Here is a 24,361-nt window from a genome sequence, read left to right on the forward strand (position 1 = left end):
GTTTACAAAATTCATTTCCACAATTCCTTGAGTTTCAAATTTTCTCTCCCTACCCCCCTCCTTCCCCATGGAGGCATACAATCAAGTATAGTATCTGCAAATAGTTTCACATTAGACATTAGTCAGGTTATAAAGAAGGATTGTATTGGATGGAATGAACAATGGAAAAGAGGAAACCAAACCAAACAAGAAAAAGAGAGCAGGTAGTTTGCTTCAATCTGCATTCAAACTCTGTTCTTTCTAGTTCTTTCTCTGAATGTAGACATCTCTCTCCATCATGAGTCTTTTGGAATTTACTTATAGCCCTGCATTTCTGAGAAGAGTTCAGTCTACCAAAGTTGGTCATCACACATACATTATATCTGTAATGGTGTACAAATTTTTCCTGGTTCTGCTCTTCTCACTCAGCATTAGTTCGTATAAGCCTCTCCAGGTAAATGTGAAGTCCATCTGCTCTTCGTTTCTTATGGCGCAATAGTATTCCACTGCATTCATATACCATAACTTGTTTAGCCATTCCCCAATTGGTGGGCAACCCCTTAATTTCCAATTCTTTGCCACCACAAAAAGAGCAGCTATAAATATTTTTGTACATATGGGTCTTCCTCCGGCTTCTATGATCTCTTTGGAATACAACCCTAGAATTGGTATTGTTGGATCAAAGGATATGAGATTACTTATAGCCCTTTGGACATAGTTCCAGATTGCTCTCCAGAATGCTTGGATCAGGATCTCCCTCACTTTCAACAAAAAATTTACAAAGTGTCCACTAAACAGTGGGGGTCATGCTAACTGCTAAATTACCAAATTTGGATAAGTTGTTGTCACTGCCGTTACGGAAGTTGCAGTTTAGTCAGGGAATTAATTCATATTCAGAGAATATTTAATACATTAAAACATTTAATACATTAAGAAAAATACATTGTTAATGTGTGTTTATTTTTTTACAGATATTTTGTGTGTGTGTGTGTGTGTGTGTATAATGTGTCCCAAAACTTTGTATATGATGGTTGTCATATAGTACTCAAAATATGAAAAAATACTTGTTGAATTTTATTGAGAGTTGTAAAGAAAGTCTTAACAGATGTATTTTCTGTTTTTGAAATGCTATGAGTTTGAGCCAGTAGTTATAGAATGCACTATTAGCATCTACTAATTAGGTCATAGTTATGTATTATAACAGTTTATTAGAAATCTGAGGGCCATGTACAGACATAAGTAAAAATTAATAATGCAGAATGACACACAGCCTTATACAATCGCAAGTAGGACTTGGGTTAAATTCAGATTAACTCTCATAGCTTCATGTTTGCAGTTTTATTTCCGTAAGAACTCTAGTATAATAGTGAATCCTAAAGACATTTAGTGCTATAATAAGAGAATTAAATGCTTTCCCTCCTGGAATGAACTCAGTTAAATATTAAATATTAAGATTTAGTTTTCTTTAGTCAACTTATCACTTTGTGTGTCAATGTAATAGTATTCTTTTGTTTTTGACCTTGGAACAAAATGAGAGTGATTGATGGCCATTTATTTACCAAATAAAACAGTATAAGAAGTGATGGAAACCTCGATGACTGATTCTAGTAAAACTGACCTATACTGAATACCACTTGACTATGATAGGGTGAAATCTCCCTATCTTTTTTTAGCCTCTATGAGTCATGTACCTTTTAATCTAGCTGCTAACAAAATTTTTATCTAATACTGATGAAAACTATTAAGACCACTCAAGTTTGATGCTTGTTGTCTTGAAGTTTGCCAGGTTTGCTGTTCTCTTATTTTTGGGGAAAATTCTTTAATTTCATTTGAGATGTATTCCCTGGCAGTTTCCTTATTTCATACTTGGCACTCTGCAGGTACTTAGTAACTACTAATTAATTGCTGGCAAAATACTTTCTGACACTCCTAGACTGGTACAGCTAAGGTGTGGAGCCGTGAGAAAAAAACATTTATAAGTTCTTTAATTTTTTCATTCTCTTCAAATTTCTACCAAGATTTTATTACGAGGGATTTTTAAATGCTAAGATGATCTTGATTTTGTATATAGACTTCAGGATAACGAACAGCAAGACAAATAGATCCTGAAAAACTATTTAGAGAGCTTATTGCCTGCAAGGAAGTAGACCAGAACCAGGAAGCTACTGATGTGGTAACCAGGGATAATACACTAAAACCATCTGTGTAACTCTTGGCAGGAGTAAAACTTCAAAACAAGATCTTGGGGAATGCACATGACCAGGTGTGTGATCAAAAAGATAAACATATTCTCATCTGATACAAATTGGCTGAATGCCTGTAGCACCCAAGGGGTATCTGTGTGCGTGTGTATATTCACACATTCCTTAGGGTTTAGAGCTTTAATGCATTTAGGAAGTTGAGGGGAGTAAGAAGGGCACAAAATAAGGCACTTAAACATTCACTGGAAAATTATTATTACAAATTATGAGAGTTTTTGGAATTCTATTATATTTTTTCAAATATATGATAAATAAAAAATGATTTATAAACTAGATAGGTCAGACTCTTTATCTGAGTAATTACCTCAATTTTTTTTCCACAAAGGATTTTAAAGCACATTGTGACCATGTCAGGGTATTAATGTTATTATTAGAGTCTACAAAATGCTTTTACAGAATTTTATAATTACTTTTTCCAAGAAAATGTGGTTTTAATTTAATAAGTCAGATTTGTCTTTTGTCTTCATGTAAATAGAACTTGTGACAAGCTATAATTCTTGAGTTACAGAATTTTGAGGCTGGAAGAAACCTAAAAAAAAAATCATCAAACTCAGCTCCCTCACATTCAGAAGAAAAATTTGAGACCCAGAAAGGGGAAGTGATGTGACCAAAATCAGATAGGTTGTGGTCATGATTGTAGTTGTGGTAGCACCAGGACAACAGTTCAGGATTCTTGATTCGGTGTCCTTTCCCCATTACCTTCAGATATTGCTTGCTGATAATTTTAGTTTAATTAAACTTTTCATCTCATTTGTAGAATGTAGGCTTAAAGTTCAAAGCTTTTGTTTTTCCAGAAACCAGAATGTGTAGGAATAAGGATAATGCATTTAATTGGAGGTCTTTGGGTAATACTTAAAATAATTTTTACTATGAGAGACCATCATATCTTTATTATTTAACATTTTTGTTGGTTTAAATTATAGTAGTTTAGTTGGTAGAATACCTCTTTCCATGTTTTCTTGGGTTAACAGGAAAGTATATTGGGTATTCAGTGTTATTATTACGTCCTCACCTTGGGAGTAAGATTGCTTCTGCCAAAACATTTTTTTTTTTAAGTTAATAAATCCACAGTGGATACAGGAGTTGAATTTTCAGGAAACAAGTTACAACACTCTCCAGTACACTTCCTGGATATTCCAGTGCCTCTTAAATGTGCCTTAAGTGATAAAAGAAACAGGGCACGAAGATTTGTATATCTTTTTTTTTTTTCTTTGAGAAATAAGGATGTAGGATAGTTTATCAATAGGTGCGATTCTTTTAGACAAAGTCTAATAAAAGACAGTTTGAAGATTTCAGATCTGGAAAAAAATGGGAACGGAATTCTACCTCATAGTGCTTCTTATCTAATTTGGCTCAATTACTGTCATTCCCCATCTAAATTGCTGAATTGGGATGTAGCATATGCTTGGTTTCTGCTTGCCCCTCATTGAATTTGTGGAATTCGTATTATCATTGTGGTTGTTGTTGTCTTTATCATCAATGAGTAAATATGAGTACTTTGCTAAATCCTAGGGATCAAGAAAAGATAAGACTCTTGACCTCAAAGAGCTTTTTTTTTTTTTTTAAGAGCTTTTATTCTTGTTAGGAAGACAGGATAACCTTAAAAGATAAATTATAGTAGAGCGTAACATATGTTGGGTGCCATAGAAATACTAAGTCAGTGCATGCTATGGAGCTTCAAAAAAGAGATCTTTGAAGTTTGCCTTGAGCTATTTTGTATGGATCTGAACTTGCTTTAGTTGGTCAGAACTCAGAAGGGTTGGTGAGAGCCAAATCTCGCCCTTTTCAGAGTTTTGATTCTAAAGTCTCTGACAATCTAGCATTACATCACAGAATTAAGAATAAAAATTTCCTTTATCAGGTGAGGAGTGTTTTTTCCAGTGGCATGGTATTCCAGTAGCTCAGTTGATACAGCCTTTTGAGTTCTGGTAGATTAAATGATCCAGCACATGCTGTATTTGATGCTTTCTTCTCTAAGGAAAAGGATTCACACATAAGACAAATAGCGCTTAAGCAAAACTAACTAACTCTTCGACTTTGTCTGATAGTATCCTGCAGTATCCCAGACTCACAGCACCTCATCTATGCTGCAAAGGGAAGAAAATGAATTGCATGGCATTCAATTTGGATTTTCCCCCTTCTCATTTACTTTCCTATAGTCATCATAGAATATATAATTTTCCTGGTTCCAGTAGTGTCTTTTTAATAGTTTCCCAAGAGATTGTCCATAACAGTGGTATAGTGGGAAGAACACTGGATTTGGAGTCAGAAGATTTGTATTTGAATCTATTTTTGAATCTAAATATGTTTTCCTGAGCAAGCCATTTAACCTGAGTTTCTTCATCTGTAAAACTAATGTAATATTTTACTACCTACCCTGCAAAGCAATGAGGAAAGTGCATTGTGTGCCTTAAAACTTTATACAAATGTGGGTTATTAGGAGTTTTTGAAGATTATTTTTTCCCCTCATACACTGCATCTAATCTTTATGTTTAAATAAAGAGTTCATATGCTACCGTGAAACATTAAATTTGTGAATCCCCTATTGCCTTATTTGCCCAATTTTAAAGGTTTTTCTTTATCCTCTAGGTCAATAATAAATTAAAGTACAGTTTTACTTATAAAATCTTAAGTCATTTCCGTGTGATATTTCAGGTATTCCATGTGATATTTCAAGTATTTATAAATTTTTTGCCCTGTATCTATAACAGATTTTTTTTTTAGAGGGGAGAGGGCAGAGCATTGGGATTAAGTGACTTGCCCAAGGTCACACAGCTAGTACCTGTTAAGTGTCTGAGGCCGGATTGAACTCAGGTCCTCCTGACTCCAGGACCAGTGCTCTATGCACCGTGCCACCTAGCCTCCCCTCTATAACAAATTATTAACTGCTGTTAAGAACGTCTCTAGTATCCATGGTAATAGGCTAGAGAAGTAATATTCAAGAAAAGTTTATTTCTTCTATCAGTTATCTATTAGATCAGGTATGATCAAACCCATATTATATACTCTCATGTATTTATGAGATTTTACTATATTTTTCCTATATCCCCTTTATATTTTATAAACCATAGCAAAAACTTACATAGCTTTAAGTTACAAAATTACTACTGTAAGAAAGCTCTCAGAAAGGGAGCCTATGAGGGTAGGGAAGACTAATTAAGTCTCGTATTTAAACTTTTAAGTTTTGTACAACATGACCTCCTTGCACTTGACACAGCTGACCAGGTTTTTCTTCTTGGAATATAACACGGTACTGTCTTTTTTTCTCTCTTAATGTTCTCACTACTGTTTCCATTGCTGACTACTTTTCCCTCTCATTTGTTTAGTCCTCAGTCTTCTTTATAGAACCCATTCAATCTTTATTGTTTCATACAATGCAGAAGACTCTGTCCATCTTTATCCTTGATCTCTTTCCTGCTAATTAACCTGAATCTCAGAACCAGCATTACCCTGTATTTAAAGTATCATAGAATTTAGAGCTGGAAGAGATATCTTTTTTTAATTTCAAATCTTATTTTAGAAGTGAGGAAACTGAGGCCCTAAAAGGGAAATTGGCTTATCTGTGGTTGTACAGGTCAACATACTTTTCTTGGAGCTAGCTGTGTGTGCAGACTTATTTCTGTTGATAGTGTCTTTATTTTCCCAGTCACTTTGGCTCTTGTGGGTCCTATGTCCTTTCTTTTATCCTGCTTATCTAATCTGTCAGCAGATCTTCTTGGGCTTTCCTTGGTGATGCTTCTTTCACCTAATTCTTTTCATTCCTACTGCTACCATCCAGTTTAGGTTCCCATCATTTTTTTCTTAAATATTTGTGATACTTACCTTACTATTTTCTTATCTTCCTTTTCCTATCTACCTTAAATTGCTGGTTTCAATAACCTGAAAATATACCTTTTAAGTATGTCATAAACCTGGTTCCCCATTGTTTACCAATTAATATTCCAATTTCATAGCCAAACGTAACTCTGCAGTTGACTCCTACTTAAATGCAACCTCGTGTATCTCTTTATGTCTGCTTGTTCTCTTCAGCTGGATTTTTAAGCTCTTCGAAGTAGGGACTATGGGAATGGCTAGGTGAAGTAGTGAATAGACCAAACCTACTTTGAACTGTTTCTTTTGAAGATACCACCGTCTTTCTAATCATCTGTATTCGTGGCTTTGGTATCATCCTCAACTATTCACTCTCGTCGTCCCTATGTATCCAGTTATCTGTTAAATTTTGCCATTTCTGACCCCATGTCCAATTCTGCCTGCAAACATGGCCACCTCCCTAGTTCAGACCCTCATCTAGACTATTGTAGTTGTCAGGGTGGCTAGGTGGTGCAGTGAATAGAGCACCAGTGCTGGAGTCAGGAGGACCTGAATTCAAATATGGCCGCAGACACTTAAGATCATACTAGCCGTGTGATCTTGGGTAAGTCGCTTAACCTCAATTGCCCTGCCCTCCCCCTTCAAAAAAAAGGCAAAAAAAAAAAAGTAGGGACTATGTCTTATACTTCTCTCAGTGCTTACCTAACCCTGTTAGGTAGATAATGAAAATATTTATTACTTATTATTCTCATTTTACAGATGTGAAACTAAAATGTACAGAGAATAAGTGACTCGGCTAGAATTACATAGCTAAATAAATGGCAGTGCTGAGATTTAACCTCTAGTCCTATGATATTAATTCCAGCACTTTTCTAATATATGATATCAATCTAAAGTATTGGTGGCTATATTTTTTCCTAATACCAAAATATAAACATATTTGTAGGAAATCTTAGAAAATAATTTTGAAATCAAATTAGTTCTTTGCTAATCTGAGTTTAGGAAATAGAGAACAAAGCATTACAAGCTGAATACCTTTAAATGAATCATAATTACTCATGCAAGTGCATGTTAACTTGGATATGCAATTAGACAACTAATTATGTTGAAAATGAAATTACATGGTTAAATACATGACCACTCCCTCAGGCTCACCCAGTTTTTTTTTCCTTTTGGATTCTGCATTAGTTTATTGTTAAGTAGCACCTGTTAAAGTTTGAACATGCATGCAAAACGTTTTTTAGCCAGTGTTAAGGTAGTAGTGAGAAAAAAATTGGAATTCTTTTTGTATCCTCAAATTCTTTCAAAAAATTGTAAGACAGTGCAAAGAATTTTTCTTTTTAAGGGTAAAAAGAAGTTCTCAAACCTAAGAGGTATGGGCTATACAATTGAAGGAAAAATAATAGAAAAAAGGTTGCCAGTGATCATTTGAGGGAGAGACATCATGGTGAAAGAAACATTGAATTTGGAGTCAGAAGACTTAGGATCAAATCATTCCCCTGTGATTTACTGCTTGTGTGACCTTGAGGCAGAGTTTTTAGTTGGACTATGGTCTCTAAGGTGCCTTGCATTTTAGCTCTGTGCCTGAGCTATCTTTATAATTACATTGAGAATATCCTGAGAATAAGTGATATGTGAGTGACATGAGTATTGACATAGTTGTTCCATGATGGTGCTTTAGAATCAGGTTACTAGTACTTAAATAACAGGTGTTATCAATGTGTTATCAACAGTCTAGTCCCTCCCATTGTAGTTCTAATCTGTTTAATGGAAGTATTGTATGATTGAAATGTTGGTCAATTAATATGCTCTTGTGTTCTAGCAGTATGTCGATATTTGTCATTTCCTCTAGCCCAGTATTCTGTAAAATACATAGTTAATATGCCTAGAGCTGAAAGAGAGTTTAGATGTCACCTAGTCTAACCCTTTGTTTTACTGATGAGGAAACTGAGGCCTAATGAGTTTCAGTGGCTTGCCCAGGATCATAAAGGTAGTAAGGAACAGTGCCAGAATCCAGACCCAGCACCTCTGATTCCAAATTTGGCTCTCTCATAACATACTGCTGGGTTAATATTATTAATATGTTCTCTAATTTCTAATCATTGTAGATTTTTTTGGTAGATTTTTTTATAAATAAGTTTTTATTGATGACTAATGTATTGATGACTTCTTTTATCATCATAGTTATCCCAAATATATCTCCCTTTCCCAAAGAGCCATCCCATTTAAGAAATAATGTTTTTTAGAGAGAAAATGAGAATCACAACTGATTAATGCATTGAAAGTCTAAAAACGTGCAATATGTAACACCTGTGGACCTCTCACCTTCATGGAAGGGTGGGTTAGAGAAGGCTTCCAGTATCTCCTCATTCAGTTCCTGCTTGATCTTTATTATTCTGTTACATTCAATTTTGAATTTTTGGTGTATCATTTTCCTTTCTGTTTACATTGCTGTAATTGCTGTGCATATTGTTTTCTTGGCTCTGTTTATTTTATTCTGCATCAGGCCATATGGATCCTTCCATGCTTTTCTGGGTTTATCACCTATCATTTCTTATAGCACCGTAATACTCCATTACATTCACATACCATAGTTTGTATAGTTATTCCCTAGTTGATGGACATCTATTTTGTTTCTAGTTTTTCACTATTATGAAAAGTGCTGTTACAAGTATTTCGGTGTATTTGTATGTTTCTTATTGGTGGCTTCATTGGGATATAAATAAATAAAAATCAAAGGATATTGACATTTTAGTTACTTTATTTGTATAATTCCAAATTGCTTTCCAAAATGGTTTTTCTATTTCACAGTTCTTCCAACAATGTATTACTGTACCTATGTAGTCCAAGATTTACTACTAACATTTCTTGTTGTCTTTGCCACTGTACATCTTATGATGAGTGAGGTAATATTTTAGGGTTGTTTTGATTTGCATTTCTCTTATTAGTAATGATTTGAAACATTTCTTTCATGTGGTTCAATACTTTTTAGTTCTTTTGAGAACTGTTTGTGAGCTTGGATCAATTATCTATTGGAGAATGACACATCATGAATTCTTAATATTTTGTAGAGATTATTAGAGATTAGATAATACAACCTTATTTATTCATTAATTATTCAGTAAACATCTGTTTAGCACCTTGTGGTTACAGAGCATAATGTTGGGCTTTGGGAAACATTTACATAAATTATGATCAATTTTAAAAAGATTTATTCTGTGTTTGCTATGGTCAAGGAACTGTGCTGGGAATGAAAAGACAAAAATGACATAATCCTTGCCTTCACGGAGCTTCATTATACTGGGAGAACATAGAACATGTGCATAGTAAAAGGGGCCAAGGAGAGAACCATAAATCTAGGACAATCTGAAGGGGAAAGGATGGTTCCACAGAGGCCATGGCAACTGTGTGATTTTAGAAAAATGAGAAGGATTCTTAGAGATGTTACCCAGCCTGCTAGAGATCTGCCTTGGTTTTAAAAAACCGTGTCATATATACCAAAGCAGCATTTGGATTATTCAGCAATTCAATTCAACAAACGTTTATTAAGCATCTATTATGTCCTAGTTTGGCCATAAGGAACTTGCATTCTACTGTCCCATTGTGGTCCCTTACTTTTGCTATATAACAGGTCATAAGTGGTTTTTTTTTTATACAAATCATGTGCAGATTCATCTTTGATAATAGGCACTGGCCTTTTTAAATGAATCATATGCCTTTCCTTTGCCCTTTGGATCATTTGAAATTTTGATTCTTCTATAAAAACACATAATTTAGCTTTCTCTTTTCTTTTAAATTTTGAGTCAATATAATAATAACCAGCTTTTATAAATATCTCCTTATATTCTCACAACAATCTTGGGAAGTAGGTGCTATTTATTATCCTTATTTTATAGATGAGGAAACTGAGATAAGGTGAAGTGATTTGCCCACGGTCACATAGCTAAGAAGTGTCTGAGGCCACATTTTATCACAGGTCTTATGGGCTCTAAGCGGTCTAGAACTCTACCATTGTACACCTCGTTGCCTATCTCTCTTCTCCCTTATCCCCTTACTCTCTTGCATTGCTCTTTGTCTTTCTACTGATACTGTGTGTGTGTGTGTGTGTGTGTGTGTGTGTGTGTGTGTGTGAGTGTGTGAGTGAGTGAGTGAGTGATACACACAGAAGCTAATGTTCTTAATGTTCTCTCCCCTAAATTACCATGTATTTATTTTGCTTTGTACATATTCTATTGTAATTTCCCTTCCCCAATAGAATATAAATTCTTTGAGTACTAACGCTATTTTTTTCCTTGTCTTTATATCCTTAGAGCCTGACACAGTGCCTTTTCGCTGTTTGTTGAATTAAATAGACTATTTCAATAGGCTGTCTGTCTAAAACCACATCTCAGTTTAGTAAAAGCATCTTTCATCACTTTTGTTTGACCATTGTGGATGGTTAGTCTAGTATATTTAAAGTGATAAATGCTTGACCTATTTGTTATGATTTTTTCTGAAAGATGAGCTTATCTTACTGAAGGATATTTCTGTTTATACTAATTTGTGACTCTTAAAACTTAGTATCTGTGTAATTTTTTCCATGCATACATCAAAGTTAATTTATTTTGTCAAGCATTTTATATTAGAAAAACTAACTTTTAAAGCAGTGATGAATTTGACAAGTTTTTGTTAGTAAAAATTTAATTTTGTTTGTTTAAAAAGACCTAAGAAACCTAAGGTTATTTTTTTTCGTATTTTTCATATTTGTGTTATTTGACAACTCTTTTTTTTAATCTGTATTAATAATAAGCAAAGTCATGAAATTCCTGTGTCACAAAACCATAGATTTAGAGGTAGATAGGACCTTATAGGCCATTGATTGCAAGCTCTTCATTTTATAGATAAAGAAAACTCAGGCTGAGAGAGGTTATGTGATTTGCCTGTGGTCAGAATTTAAAATTGAATCCTTCTGACTTCACTATAGTACCCACCTAACTGCCTCCATGTAGTGTCATGGAATAGCGTTATAAATAATGGGAAAGTGATAATAATTCTATTTCTTTAGAAATTATTTCTTTTATTTTGTTTCTTTGTTCACAATGTAATACTGGTAAATTAAACATTTGCATTGCAGTTTTGCTACTCTTAACCACTTGAGAAGCCTCCAGGCTACTTTCTCCATTGGAAGATTTGTGTGAATTTTGACTTGTAAAAATGTGAGACAGATTCTGATCTTGGAGGCAGATCCTAATCAGGCACTTGTGACATGTATTTTCATGTACCTTTAAATTAGTTATTCTGCTTGGGCAGATTAATTCAAGAGCTTCATGATACTTGGCTGTATTTGAGATTAAAACCTTGCTATACAGCTTGTTGGTAAATGCAGATTGTTTTAAGTCCCGATGGACTTAAAGTGATAGTTGGTGTAGTGGTAGCATTCACATTAAAGGGGTGATAAAATGTGTCTTTTGAATCATTTAAGTGATTACTTTTTAGTTCTTTAAAATGGACAAAGTGTAAACTCAGTGATTAGACCTTTAAGGACAGAAATTTGAGTCAGAGTTCCTTTGCATATTTACATACTCCCCTCCCTCCCATTGAGATCCATTTGGTAAAAGAAAATCGCCAGAGCACTCACTATTTATAGCATCAGACTAAAATCTCCAGCAAAATTATGTTGTTGGCAAGCATGAAAAACTAAAAATATTGACCCTATATGCAGAAAAGCCACTATGTTTACAAGTCACAGTTTACTTTATGTTTGGTGATCCAAAAACTGAAATGCTTTAGCTGTCTTGAGACAGTTGGTTGAAGGTTATGTATCTATTCTGGCCTGGTATCAGTGCCTTTTTTAATGTATTAATTAGTATTACAGGCTTTACAAGTTAAAATCGAGATTGGAGAAGTGTGCCAAGTCTCCTTATTGATTAAACCACTTCTCTTGGCCTCTTTGAAACATTTTTAGTTGTACATTTTTTGAGGAAATATCTTATGTATAAATCTTTAATTCTAACTTCTTTAAGGTTGCTCTGATATTTTTTTCTTTAAAAGGGAAATGGGAAAAGGTGATAAATGAAGCCAGTCCCCTAAATGTCATTTTGTTTTTGATGGAAACATTTCATCCTGTAAAATTTAACAACCAGAAATCTAATTTGAGAGATTATTATTTATTGCAGCCATGAAACCTGTCTGGGGAAGTAATTGAAAACAGTTCTATTAACTATTTCATTAAAAAGGTTATATTAAAATGCTCAATTAATCCCCTAAAAGTATTTTGGTACTGTTTAAGGAAATTATTGATTTTAATAAAGGTAAATATCTAAAAGATGATTAAAGGTGATATTATAGAGTTCTTGTCTTCAAAAAGAAGTCAGTAATACTAGAGCATAACTTTAATGTTCTTCAGAATTCTTGTCACATCTGCATGGAGGAAGCTTCCTTATAATGAAGTGCTTCAATAAATAGCCTTCCTCTCCTCCCCTCTCCTCCCTAATCTCCTTTGGATGAGCTCCAAGAAAGATAACTTAAACACAGTTCTAATCTATAGTGGTATGACAAGGCTCTGGTATGTTTGTTTAAGGAAAAAAAAGGTTACTTTTATTCAAAATACCTGTCTAGATCTTTCAAAAAACATTGAACAAACTAATGCTCTGTGTGTTGCTGCAATGGTGGGGAATGGACCATTCTGGTTTGTTTATAAACATATGAAGTTAGTGACTGTCAGGGAACCTGTTGATTAAAAAAAACCACCTTATTTGCAGATTTATAGTAATGCATTAGAGTCTGTTTTTAGCAGCAGTCTGTTTTTGTAACTGGGTAATCTTTCATGTTTTCCCACTGTGTCATATATTTTCCTCTCTCTCTTTATTCATGTTGTTCCCTAACCCTGGAATGCCTATCCATCCCCTACTTTATTCTTCTGCTCTCCAAGGACTACCTATATCTCAACTCATTCCTTATCTCCTTGCAAAGTTTTTCCAGACCCCAGTAACACACAGAGATGTTTCCCATAGCAATCTGGTAATTGTTTTTAACAGTTAGTTTTATTTCTTTACCTGATCAAATTGTAAACTGTATATAGTATATAACTGTGTCTAACTCTTTGAGAGCCCAGTAGAGTACCTCTAGAGATTGAAGGGCCTTCTTTGCCCAGTCATATAGATACTGAGCGATTGATCTAGGTTTTGATAATGGATCTTTTGACTCAATCCTGCTGCTATTTTACTTTCCATTATGCTCATTATCCAGTGAGTGTTTAAACAGAACACTGATTTTGGAGTTGGAAGACTTGACCTCAATGTGATTAAATGACTTTCAGTTCCATTGTCTTTGAAAACTTAAAACACTTTTCCACCTTTTCAGAAGATCCAATGCCTTAAATATTTTCAACTGTACTGCATTTTATAGAAAAGGAATTTAACACTTTTGTTTCTCATTTTGTATTAAATACTCTGTTCCATAAATTAATATATAAAAATGGTTTCTTTTTTTTTAATTTGCTATTTTTTGTTTTTTCCATTACCTGAATTTCACCCTCTGTCTCTTCCTCTCCCCTTTTCCCATTTTATAGAATGCATTTTTCATTTTTCCCCACTTAATAGTATTTTTTAATTACATGTAAAGATGATTTTCAGCATTTACTTTTATAAGATTTTGAGTTCCAGATTTTTTACTGCCTTCCTCCATTTCCCTCTCCCCAAAATGGTACACAGTCAGATATAAGCTATACATGTATAATCATATTAAACATATTTCTACATTAGTTATAATGAATTTTTTTAAAAGAAAAATAATCAGCAAAATCGAGCAATACATCAAAAAAAAAATCTGGAAAAAAAAAACACAGTGTTCCACACCCAGGGACTTTTAATACTGCAAAGGAGTGAAGAGAGATATCTTCTCTCACCTCTTCTTTGGGTGTCTAACATTCTTACATCCAATTTTTTTTATTGGATGGTATTTAATTCTGTGAAGATAATGGTGGTTGAGAATTTTCCTCAGTTTTCCCTTGTGAGAAATAAATCTCTGCCATATCAAGTTGGTAGTATAGTCAGATTATATCTTATGAAAATGCTGTTTTGGGGGCGGCCAGGTAGCACAGCAAGTAAGAGCACCGGCTCCAGTGTTGAGAAGACCTGGAGATCGAATCCCGGGCTCAGACACTCAGCACCGCACCCAGAAATAACTGTCCGTGTAACCTTGAGCAAGTTACTTAACCCCGATTGCTTAAAAAAAAAAAATGCTGTTTTTGTCTTCTCATTTATCAGGGTTGAATTTTCTTTTCTTTGTTCTTTTGTTGTGATTACTGTGTTTCTTCCGCCACTCTCCCCACCCACAGCGAACCTTTTAAAGAATAATAGATTTACACTTTCCATTGTGATTTCTTGTTTTTCTCATTTAAATGATTAGTACCAAAACTAGAAAGGAAACTAGTCATAAAAAATTCCATTTTATTGAAGTCCATCATCCTCCCTCCTGCTGAAAGCTTCATCTGGAGGGAGGATCTCTGTAGTGACCTTTTTCCATTTAACTAGCACCACTACTGGGCTAAGTGTTTTCCCTCTGTGGTTTGATTGCATGATGGAAAGGATTTGTATCAAAATACCAGAGAAAAAACATTTTCATTATTTAGTGAAAGATCGTAAACTTAAATATTTTGGTTTATTTTGAATATTACCTAGCAGAAAAACAATGAGCCTGGATTCTTTATTTACTCTTTTTGGTGGGAGGAGGTGCAATATAGCAAATCAGTGATATCTGTGTCAAGTTGGAGGTTTTACTGGAATCTTTGAAGATGATTCCAACTATTAACTTTTTTAAATTTAAATTTTCTTGTTCTTTTGAAATTCATAATCATTAGCCTACGTGACTGTTTTAGTATATAAAGAATAAAAAAATGATTAATATATGAAATCATGAACTTAAATTATAAAGTTTTTTAAAAGTTGAATTTCAGATTTTTCAATGCTAAAAGCAAAATTGCTGTTTGTGTCTCCTTCTGAACTTTTTCTTCCATGTGCTTTTGAAATGTTTTATTGATAGTTATAAATATTGCTAATGTATTATTTTAAATGTGGCATTTTATGAGAGCTATTAGATATAGCATGATTGCCTGATTTTTATCAATATGGGGTATCCCTACCACTATCATAGTTCTGAGCTCCTCTACACCTTAGTAGAGGTCTTTGTGAGTTACTGTCACTGGGAAAATAATCATCCATTTATGGCCAACTCCTTCTGGTGTTAAACTTTTCCTTATCTAACCAGAGACAGGTACTTGATCTGACACTGGATATCATAACTAGCTGTGTAATGAAAGCCCTTTTAGCTTAGTTGACCTAACAGACCTTGCACTTTTTTGGACGTAATCTTTGAGAATCTTGTTTTACCTCCTCTCCATGATAGGGTAGGATGTAAGTAGAGGACTTGTCATGTTAAGTTCAAAAACCTTAAAAGGACAAGTTGATTTATTGCATCGTTATCTTAAAATGTATATTATGAGTAGTTTTCAATGGGTATGGGAATGTATATTAATCTCTTTTTTTTTTTTTTAAGCAATTGGGGTTAAGTAACTTGCTCAAGGTTACACAGCCAGGTGCTTCTGGGTGGGTGCTAAGTGTCTGAGCCCAGATTTGATCCCAGGTCATCCTGACTCTGGGGCCGGTGCTCTTACTCGCTGTGCTACCTGGTCGCCCCAGTTTATATTAACCTTAATTCTAGAAACCATCTTCATCATTCCTTCAAATCTTTAAGAAACAAACATCTGAGTTGACAGTCCAGATATTAATAAATCCTGTGTGATAATGTTTTTCTTTATACTCCAGGCAGCAAGTCATTTAATTTTGTTGTTTTAAATAAAACAGGAGGCCACCTATTTGTTCCTCTTTGATCCCAAGTTCAATCCCAATTCTGACATTGCCTGACTTTGGGCAAATCATTTAATGTCCATGAGTCTCAGTTTCCTCATCTATAGAATGATTAGGGTAAAGTAGGTAGACTAGGAAGCTCCTTCTAGATCTAGAATTATAATTCTATGAATTGTAAAATGAGGACAATTTTTGCATTTAGTCTTATAGTATTGCTGTAAGAACTCATTGAGATGGTATTTGTGAAACTTATTAAGCATAAAATATGATTAAATATAAATTCTTATTTCCTCTCATGCTTTGCTTTTGTTACATATGAACCATTCTCATTTTCCAAAGTGCTCTTAATATAAATCAAGGATTCTTTTGTCTTCATTTAGGGGACTATAACTGACTTTAATTGTCTTTCAAGTTTCAATTCCTATGTCATTTTTGACTCTTTCTTTCTGTACCCTTGATCTATGTTTGTGGGACTGATTCCAAGGGTTGAAGAAGCAGTCAGCTTCTCTTGCCCGTTCCCTGACATTTAACAGTTAATTCTGTGTAAGTGAATAGTTATCTGATAATTGATACCTCTGTACCACCAAATGGTGAAAGCAAAGCCCAACACAATTCATTTATATTCCAGTGAGATTTATTGTAATTTTTGTTATTCACTTGTTTTAATCATGTTTGACTTTTTGTGACCCCATTTGGGGTTTCCTTGGCAAAGATATTGGAGTCATTTGCCATTTCCTCACCAGCTCATTTTGCAGATGAGGGCTGAGGCAAACCGGGTTAAGTAACTTTAGGGTCTCATAGCTAGTAAGCGTCTGAGGCCAGATTTGAACTCAGGAAGATGAGTCTTCCTGACTCAAGGCCTAGCACTCTATCCACTGCGTCACCGAACTACAGTTATTGCAGAGATGAATTACAACTTGAATGGATAGTGAGTCTAATTAAATTTTATGTTTATTTTTAGTTTACATCTTTCATTTCCACAAGATTTTGAGTTACAAATTTTCTCCCCATTTTTCCCCTACCCATCATCCCAAAACAGTGATCCCACTGTTATACTCCCTCCCCCAATCTGCTCTCTTCTATATCCTTCCCATGCCTCCTTCGACTTTCCAGTAGGGCAAGATGGATCTCTCTACCCCATTGCCTGTATATCTTATTTCCCAGTTGTATGTGAAATAATAATAGTAATAATAATATATTAATTAAACATTTGAATCATGTGTAGCTACGCAAAACATCTCCATAGTGGATATATTGTGAAAGACTGACTATATTTCCCTCTGTCCTATCCTGACCCCCATTTGTTCTAAATTCTCTACATTGACCCTGTCCCTTTTCAAAAGTGTGTGCTTCCAACTTGCCTCCCCCCCCCCTCACAACCTGCCCTCCCTTCTTTCATCCCCCCTCTCATCCCCTTCCCCCCACTATCCTGTAGGGCAAGATACCCTATTTAGTGTGTTTGTCATTCCCTTCCTAAGCCAAATTCAATGAGAATAAGATTGACTCATTCCCTTTTGCCATCCTGTTCTTCCCCTCCATTGTAACAGTTTTCCCTTACCTCTTTTATATGAGATAATTTGCCCCATTCTGTCTCTCTCCATCTCCTCTCATTATATTCCTCTCTCACTTCTTAATTTTACCTTTTAAATATCATCCCTTCCTATTCAGTTGGTACTGTGCTCTTGTATACCTGTACACACACACACACACACACACACACAAATATACACACTCACATATGTATTCATACACCCATATACCCTCCTATATAGATGTGTGTGTGTCTGTGTGTGTGTATACACACACACACACATTTATATTCCCTTCAACTATTCTCATACTGAGAAAAGTTTCATAAGTTACAATTATCATTTTTCCATGTAGGGATGTAAATAGTTCAACTTTGATAAGTTCCTTATGATTTCTTTTCCCTGTTTACTTTCTCATGCGTCTCTTGCTTCTTGTATCTGAATGTCAGATTTTCTATTCAGCTCTGGTTTTTTCATCAAGAATACTTGAAAGTTCTCTATTTTCATTGAATGACCATATTTTCCCCTGAAACATGATACTCAGTTTTGCTGGGTAGGTGATTCTTGGTTTTAATCCAAGCTCCTTTGCCCTCTGGAATATCATATTCCAAACCCTTTGATCCCTCAGTGTGGAAGCTGCCAGATCCTGTGTTATCCTGATTATGTTTCCACAATATTCAAATTGTTTCTTCTTGGCTGCTTGTAATATTTTCTCCTTGATCTGGGAATTCCAGAACCTGGCTATAATATTCCTAGGAGTTTTCTTTTTGAGATCTTTTTTAGGAGGTGATTGGTGGATTCTTTTCTCCTCTATTTTGCCTTCTGGTTCTAAATCATTGGGTCAGTTTTCCTTGAGAATTTCTTGAAGGATGATTTCTAGGTTCTTTTTTTGATCATGGCTTTCAGGTAGTCCAATAATTTTTAAATTATCTCTCCTTGGGGTGGCCAGGTAGCACAGCGAGTAAGAGCACTGGCCCCAGTGTCGGGATGACCTGGGGGATCGAATCCGGGCTCAGACACTTAGCACCCACCCAGAAACACCTGGCCATGTAACGTTGAGCAAGTTACTTAACCCCAATTGCTTAGGGGTGGCCAGGTGGCTCAGCGAGTAAGAACACCTGCCCCAGTGTCTGGGATGACCTGGGGATCGAATCCCGGACTCAGATACTTAGCACCACACCCAGAAGTAACTGGCCATGTAACCTTGAGCAAGTTACTAACCCCAATTGCTTGAAAAAAAAATTATCTCTCCTGGATCTATTTTCCAGGTCAGTGGTTTTTCCAGTGAGATATTTCACATTGCCTTCTATTTTTTCATTTGTTTGGATCTGTTTAATAGTACCTTGATTTCTCATAAAGTCACTAGCTTCCATTTGCTCCATTCTAATTCTGAAGGAATTATTCTCTTCAGTACACTTTTGAGATTCTTTTTCCATCTGACAAATTAGGCTTTTTAAAGCATTCTTCTCGTCATTGGCTTTTTGAGCCTCTTTTGCCCTTTGAGTTAGTCTATTTTTTAAGGTGTTATTTTCTTCAGTCAGGTTGTTGTCTCTCTTTTCATGATTTTCTTGCATCATTCTCATTTCTCTTCCCAATATTTCCTCCATTTCTCTTATTTGGTTTTCAAAATCCTTCTTAAGGTCCTCTATGGCCTGTAACCAATTCCTATTTTTCTTGGAAGCTTTTGGTGCAAGAGTTCTGACTTCATTGTCTTCCTCCTGTTCCATGCTTTGATACTTTTTGTCCCCAAAAAAGGAATACAAAGTCGGATTGCTGTGCTTGCTTTGCTTCCTTTGCTTGCTCATGTTGCCACTCAATTACTTGACTTTTGAGATTGTTGCCACAGTAGAACTCTGCTTCCAGAGAGGAGAGCTTTGTCCCAAATCACTGGGGTTTTCTCAGCTGCCGAAGCTATTAATGGGTGCCCTCTCAGAAGCCTTCACTGGCTCTGGCACACTGGTCACTCAGCCCAGGACCTCTACCCTAGACAGAGATGCAGGTCCAAGCAGGTTAAAGCAAGAACAGTTACCCCTCAAAATGGTTGCTTGGTCCCCCTACAGTCAATCTGCAGGCCAGGAGTTCTGAAGCAGCCACATGGCGGCGGCTGCTGTGTGTCAGCTGCTTCTCCCTTCAGGGGCAGAGGCCAGACCGCACTCCCAGACTACCTGTTTCCACAAAGTCCACACTTAACTCTTACTTTGTCTTTGGCATTTATGGGTTGATAATTCTGGAAACTGCCACAACTACTGGTGATCCACTCTCCCGAAATCTCTCCAGCTAGGGCTGGTCAGGCCACCCTGAAGCTAAAACCACGGACTCATGTGGGGCTGGGCTCTGCTCCCATTGTGCTGCGATATACCTTTCCTGCCAACCTCCCAGACTGTCTTCAGTGGGAATTTTGTTTCTCTCTGTCACTTTGTGGGTTCTGTAGCCCTAAAGTTTATTTCGAGTCATTTTTTATAGGTATTTGAGGTGGTTATGGATGAGGCATACGGAATTTTCCTGCTTCTACACTGCCATCTTTGATAGTCAGTCTTTATAAAGTATGAATGCTGCTTCACACTCTTTTGGGTACCTCCAGATGAAGGACACACATCTAGGCCTGCAGCTTTCTTCTGGTTCTATGTCAGCTTTCCCCAAACCAGTACAAATATCTGTATCCTGGTGTTCTGTCTTCTGCAGCAGTTCTGTTTGAGACCAGATTGCTCTTGTTGCTGATATATAGTGGAAAATCCCTTCCTTTAAGTCTTTATCATAGTGAGGTTCCTCACTTTTCAAGTATACTTGAAAATTTATGAGTATAAATTGGCCAGCTGGTGTGTATTCCTGAGTTAGTGGATGGCCTTTTCTGAATGCTAATTGGCAGGAGCACAGGAGTCTAGTGGACTGTCCTTTTTCATTCATCATTTACTCATCATGCTCAGTACTTTGTTTACTCGTACTTTATTGACTCATGCCACTCAGTTGCTCAGATATGAGTGCCTGTTTCTGGGGGCAAACTTATGATGGATTTGTTAGAGTTCCCACGTTTAACCCAAGGTTGATAACAGGCAGTGGTTATTTTAGGATTGGTATTTTGCTCAGTTTATATACTAATGAATATTTTGAGAATATACTGGACAGGATCTGTTGTTACCTTAGAGCAGAGAAAGAGGAGCAAAACCTTTTGCAAAGATTAGGAAAAAAGGTCTTTTTTTTATTTTTTGGCATGCACATGACAGACCGTCTCCAGACTTTTGAGTGTTTTCACTGGCTGTCCCCTGTACTTCAACTCTTCTCTACTCATGTCAGTCTCTTGGCTTCTCTGGTTTCCTTCATATCTCAACGAAATTCCCACCTTTGCAAGAAGTCTTTCCTAGCCTCCTTAATTTTAATGTCTTTTCTTCAAGAGCATCTCCATTTTATCTTCCATGTATTTGTGTCTGTACATAATTGTTTGTATGTTGTCTACTCCATTAGACTGCAAGTGCTTTAAGAGTGATGACTGTTTTTCACTTTTGTATCCTCAGGGCCTAGCACATAGTAGGTGCTTATTAAATACTTGTTGACTAACAAGTAAATATACAAGGCTACAAGTAGCCTTGTAAAGAAAACTAGTAACTCAGCATGCAACAAGGATTATAGCAAACCATACTTAATACAAAAATTTCTTTTGCATAGGAAAGGAGTCTCTGAAAATTAGTTACTTTTGGAGTTACCATAAATAGTAATGGTAATAATAATAATAATAATGATATAAGCTTGACCCATCACATAGACCCAGTTCTGTAGGCTGAAATTCATACCTCTGTGGTGCTGCTAATGGTAAGATGCATCATAGAAGCCAAAATAAGGCAAATGGATAATGAAAATAAAGATCTCTATGTTCAGTTGGTGCTTAATCCTGCTCGTGCTAGCTCCTTGGTTTCTTTCATTTGCCCCCACTGTTCCTTTCCCATTCCCATTTCCTTAGTTCAGGTTCTCTTTACTTATTATCTGGATCATTGCAATAGCTTATTAACTGACGAGCTTCTAGTCTTTCCCCTTTTCAGTTGTCTTTGAAATGGCTGCCAAAATAAATTCCCATAGTATAGTTCTGATCATGTCACTTCTTTGCTAAAATGCTTTTAGTGGCTTCTTTTTTCTTATATAAATAAAATAAAAATTCCTTAGATTAATAATCAAGGCCTTCCACATTCTGGCTTCAGTCAGCTGGAGCTCTGTGTCCATGCACCTGGACTATCAAATGGCTCTTGCACTGATCCAGTGTTCTCCCACCTCAGAACATTTGTTCATGTGCTTTCTCAAACCCATCGAATTTATCTCTCCAGTTGCTGAGATCTTTCTTGTCTTTCATGACCCAGCTTGGGTGCTGCCTCTTCCATGAAGCAACACAGAGTCACCAATCTAGGGTTGGAAGGGACCTCTGAGATCATCTAATCCAGTCCCTTCATTTTACAAATGAAGGTGATGTGACCTACCCACGTCCCCACAAGTAGGAAGTGCCAGAGCCAAGATTTGAACCTCAACACTCAGTCTTTCATTCTTTTTTTAAAATTTTTAAAATTTTTTTTAATTTTTCAAATGCTTTATTAACTTCTGATTTACATCATTCATTTCTGCCAGATTTTGAGTTACAAATTTTCTCCCTGTTTTTCCCCTACCCACCGCCTGAAAATAGCAGTCCCACAGGATATCCCCTCCTCCAATCTGCTCTCTCCCATATTTTCTCCCATACCCCTTTTGACATTTCCAGTGGATCTCTATGACCCAGTGCCTGTATATCTTATTTCCCAATTACATGTAAAATAGTATTAATAATAGTGTGTGTGTGTGTGTGTGTGTGTGTGTATTTTTTTTTGAATATTTGATTTTAAAACTTTGGACTCCAGATTCATTTCCTTCCTCCCTTGTCATCCACCCTTACTGGGAAGATAAGCAGTTTGGTATAGGTTGTACATGTATGGCTAATGCAAAACAATAACATAGTAGATATATTGTAAAAGACTGACTATATTTCCCTCCCTCCTATCCCACCTCCCACTTGTTCTATTCTCTACTTTGATCCCATACCTTTTCAAAAGTGGGTGCTTCCAACTTCCCTCCCCCCAGACTGCCCTTCCTTCCGTCATCCCCCCTCTCATCCCTTTCCCTCCCTACTCTCCTGGAGGGTGAGATACCCTATTTAGTGTGTATTTCATTCCCTCCCTGAGCCAAATTCAATCGGAATAAGATTGACCCATTCCCTTTTGCCATCCTATTCTTCCCCTCCATTGTAACCATTTTCCTTTGCCTCTTCTATATGAGATAGTTTACCCCATTTTGTCTTTCCCCATCTCCTCTCATTATATTCCTCTCTCACCTCTTAATTTCACCTTTTAAGTATCATCCCTTCCTGTTAAATTGGTCCTGTGCCCTGTACCTGTATACATATATACACACATTCATATATGTATTCATATGCCCATATACCTTCATATATTTTTATATATATGTTTCTATTATATATATAATATTATATTATATTATATATATATATATGTTTCTATTCCCTTCAACTACTGAGAAAAGTTTCGTAAGTTACAATTATTGTTTTTCTATGTAGGAATGTTAATAGCTCAACTTTGATAAGTTCCTTATGATTTCTTTTCCCTGTTTACCTTCTCATGCTTCTCTTGCTTCTTGTATCTGAATGTCAGATTTTCTGTTCAACTCTGGTTTTTTCATCAAGAATGCTTGAAAGTTCTCTATTCCACTGAATGTCCATATTTTCCCCTGAAATATGATACTCAGTTTTGCTGGGTAGGTGACTCTTGGTTTTAATCCCAGCTCCTTTGACCTCCAGAATATCATATTCCAAGCCCTTCGATCCCTCAGCATAGAAGCTGCCAGATCCTGGGTTATCCTGATTGTGTTTCCACAATATTCAAATTGTTTCTTCCTGGCTGCTTGTAATATTCTCTCCTTAATCTGGGAATTCCAGAACCTGGCTATAATATTCCTAGGAGTTTTTTTGGGGGGATCTTTTTCAGGAGGTGATCGGTAGATTCTTTCAACCTCTATTTTGCCCTCTGGTTCTAAAACATCAGGGCAGTTTTCTTTGAGAACTTCCTGGAGGATGATTTCTAGGTTCTTACTTTGATCATGGCTTTCAGCTAGTCCAATAATTTTTAAATTATCTCTCCTGGATCTATTTTCCAGGTCGGTGGTTTTTTTCCATGAGATATTTCACATTGCTTTCTATTCTTTCATTTTTTTGGATCTGTTTAACAGCATCTTGATTTCTCATAAGGTCATTAGCTTCCATTTGCTCCAGTCTAATTCTGAAGCAATGATTCTCCTCATTGAGCTTTAGAGATTCTTTTTCCATCTGGCAAATTCAGCTTTTTAAGGCATTCTTCTCATTGCCTTTTTGAGTCTCTTTTGCCATTTGAGTCAGTCTGTTTTTTAAGGTATTATTTTCCTCAGTCAGGCTGTTGACTCTCATTTCATAATTTTCTTGCATTGTTCTCATTTCTCTTCCCAATTTTTCCTTCACTTCCTTTATCTGCTTCTTAAGGTCCTTGGACTGTAACTAGCTCATATTTTCTTTTGAAGCTTTTGGTGCAGGAGTTCTGACTTTACTGTCTTCCTCCTGTTCGATGCTTTGCTCCTTTTTGTCCCCAAAATAGGAGTCTAATGTTGGAATCTTCTGTCTGCTTTGTTTCCTTTGTTTGATCATGTCGCCCCTCAGTCACTTGACCCCTGGACTTTTTGCCACAGTAGGACTCTGCCACCAGACAGGGGAGCTTTCGTCTCAAACGCTGGGGTTTTTTCAGCTGCTGGAGGTATTAGATGGGTGCCCTCTCTGAGGTTTCCACATGCTCTAGCAAGCTGGACACACACCCCAGGACCTCCACCCTAGGCTGCAATCCAGATCCAAGAAGCTTAAAGCAAGAGCAATTACCCCTCAGACTGG

The 24,361-nt window shown here is 36.1% G+C and overlaps 1 protein-coding gene across 3 annotated transcripts in view; it reads left to right on the top strand.

Annotated features, from left to right (window-relative positions):
* The window catches only part of NOL10 (nucleolar protein 10), a 123,845-nt gene that overhangs the window by 63,449 nt on the left and 36,035 nt on the right, over window positions 1-24,361 (top strand). The gene's annotated exons all lie outside the window — the stretch shown is intronic.

The sequence above is a fragment of the Petaurus breviceps genome, unplaced genomic scaffold, assembly GCF_028583685.1.
Source record: "Petaurus breviceps papuanus isolate PSGF00001 unplaced genomic scaffold, PetGlider_PUasm1.0 90845, whole genome shotgun sequence".
NCBI classification, from domain to species: domain Eukaryota; kingdom Metazoa; phylum Chordata; class Mammalia; order Diprotodontia; family Petauridae; genus Petaurus; species Petaurus breviceps.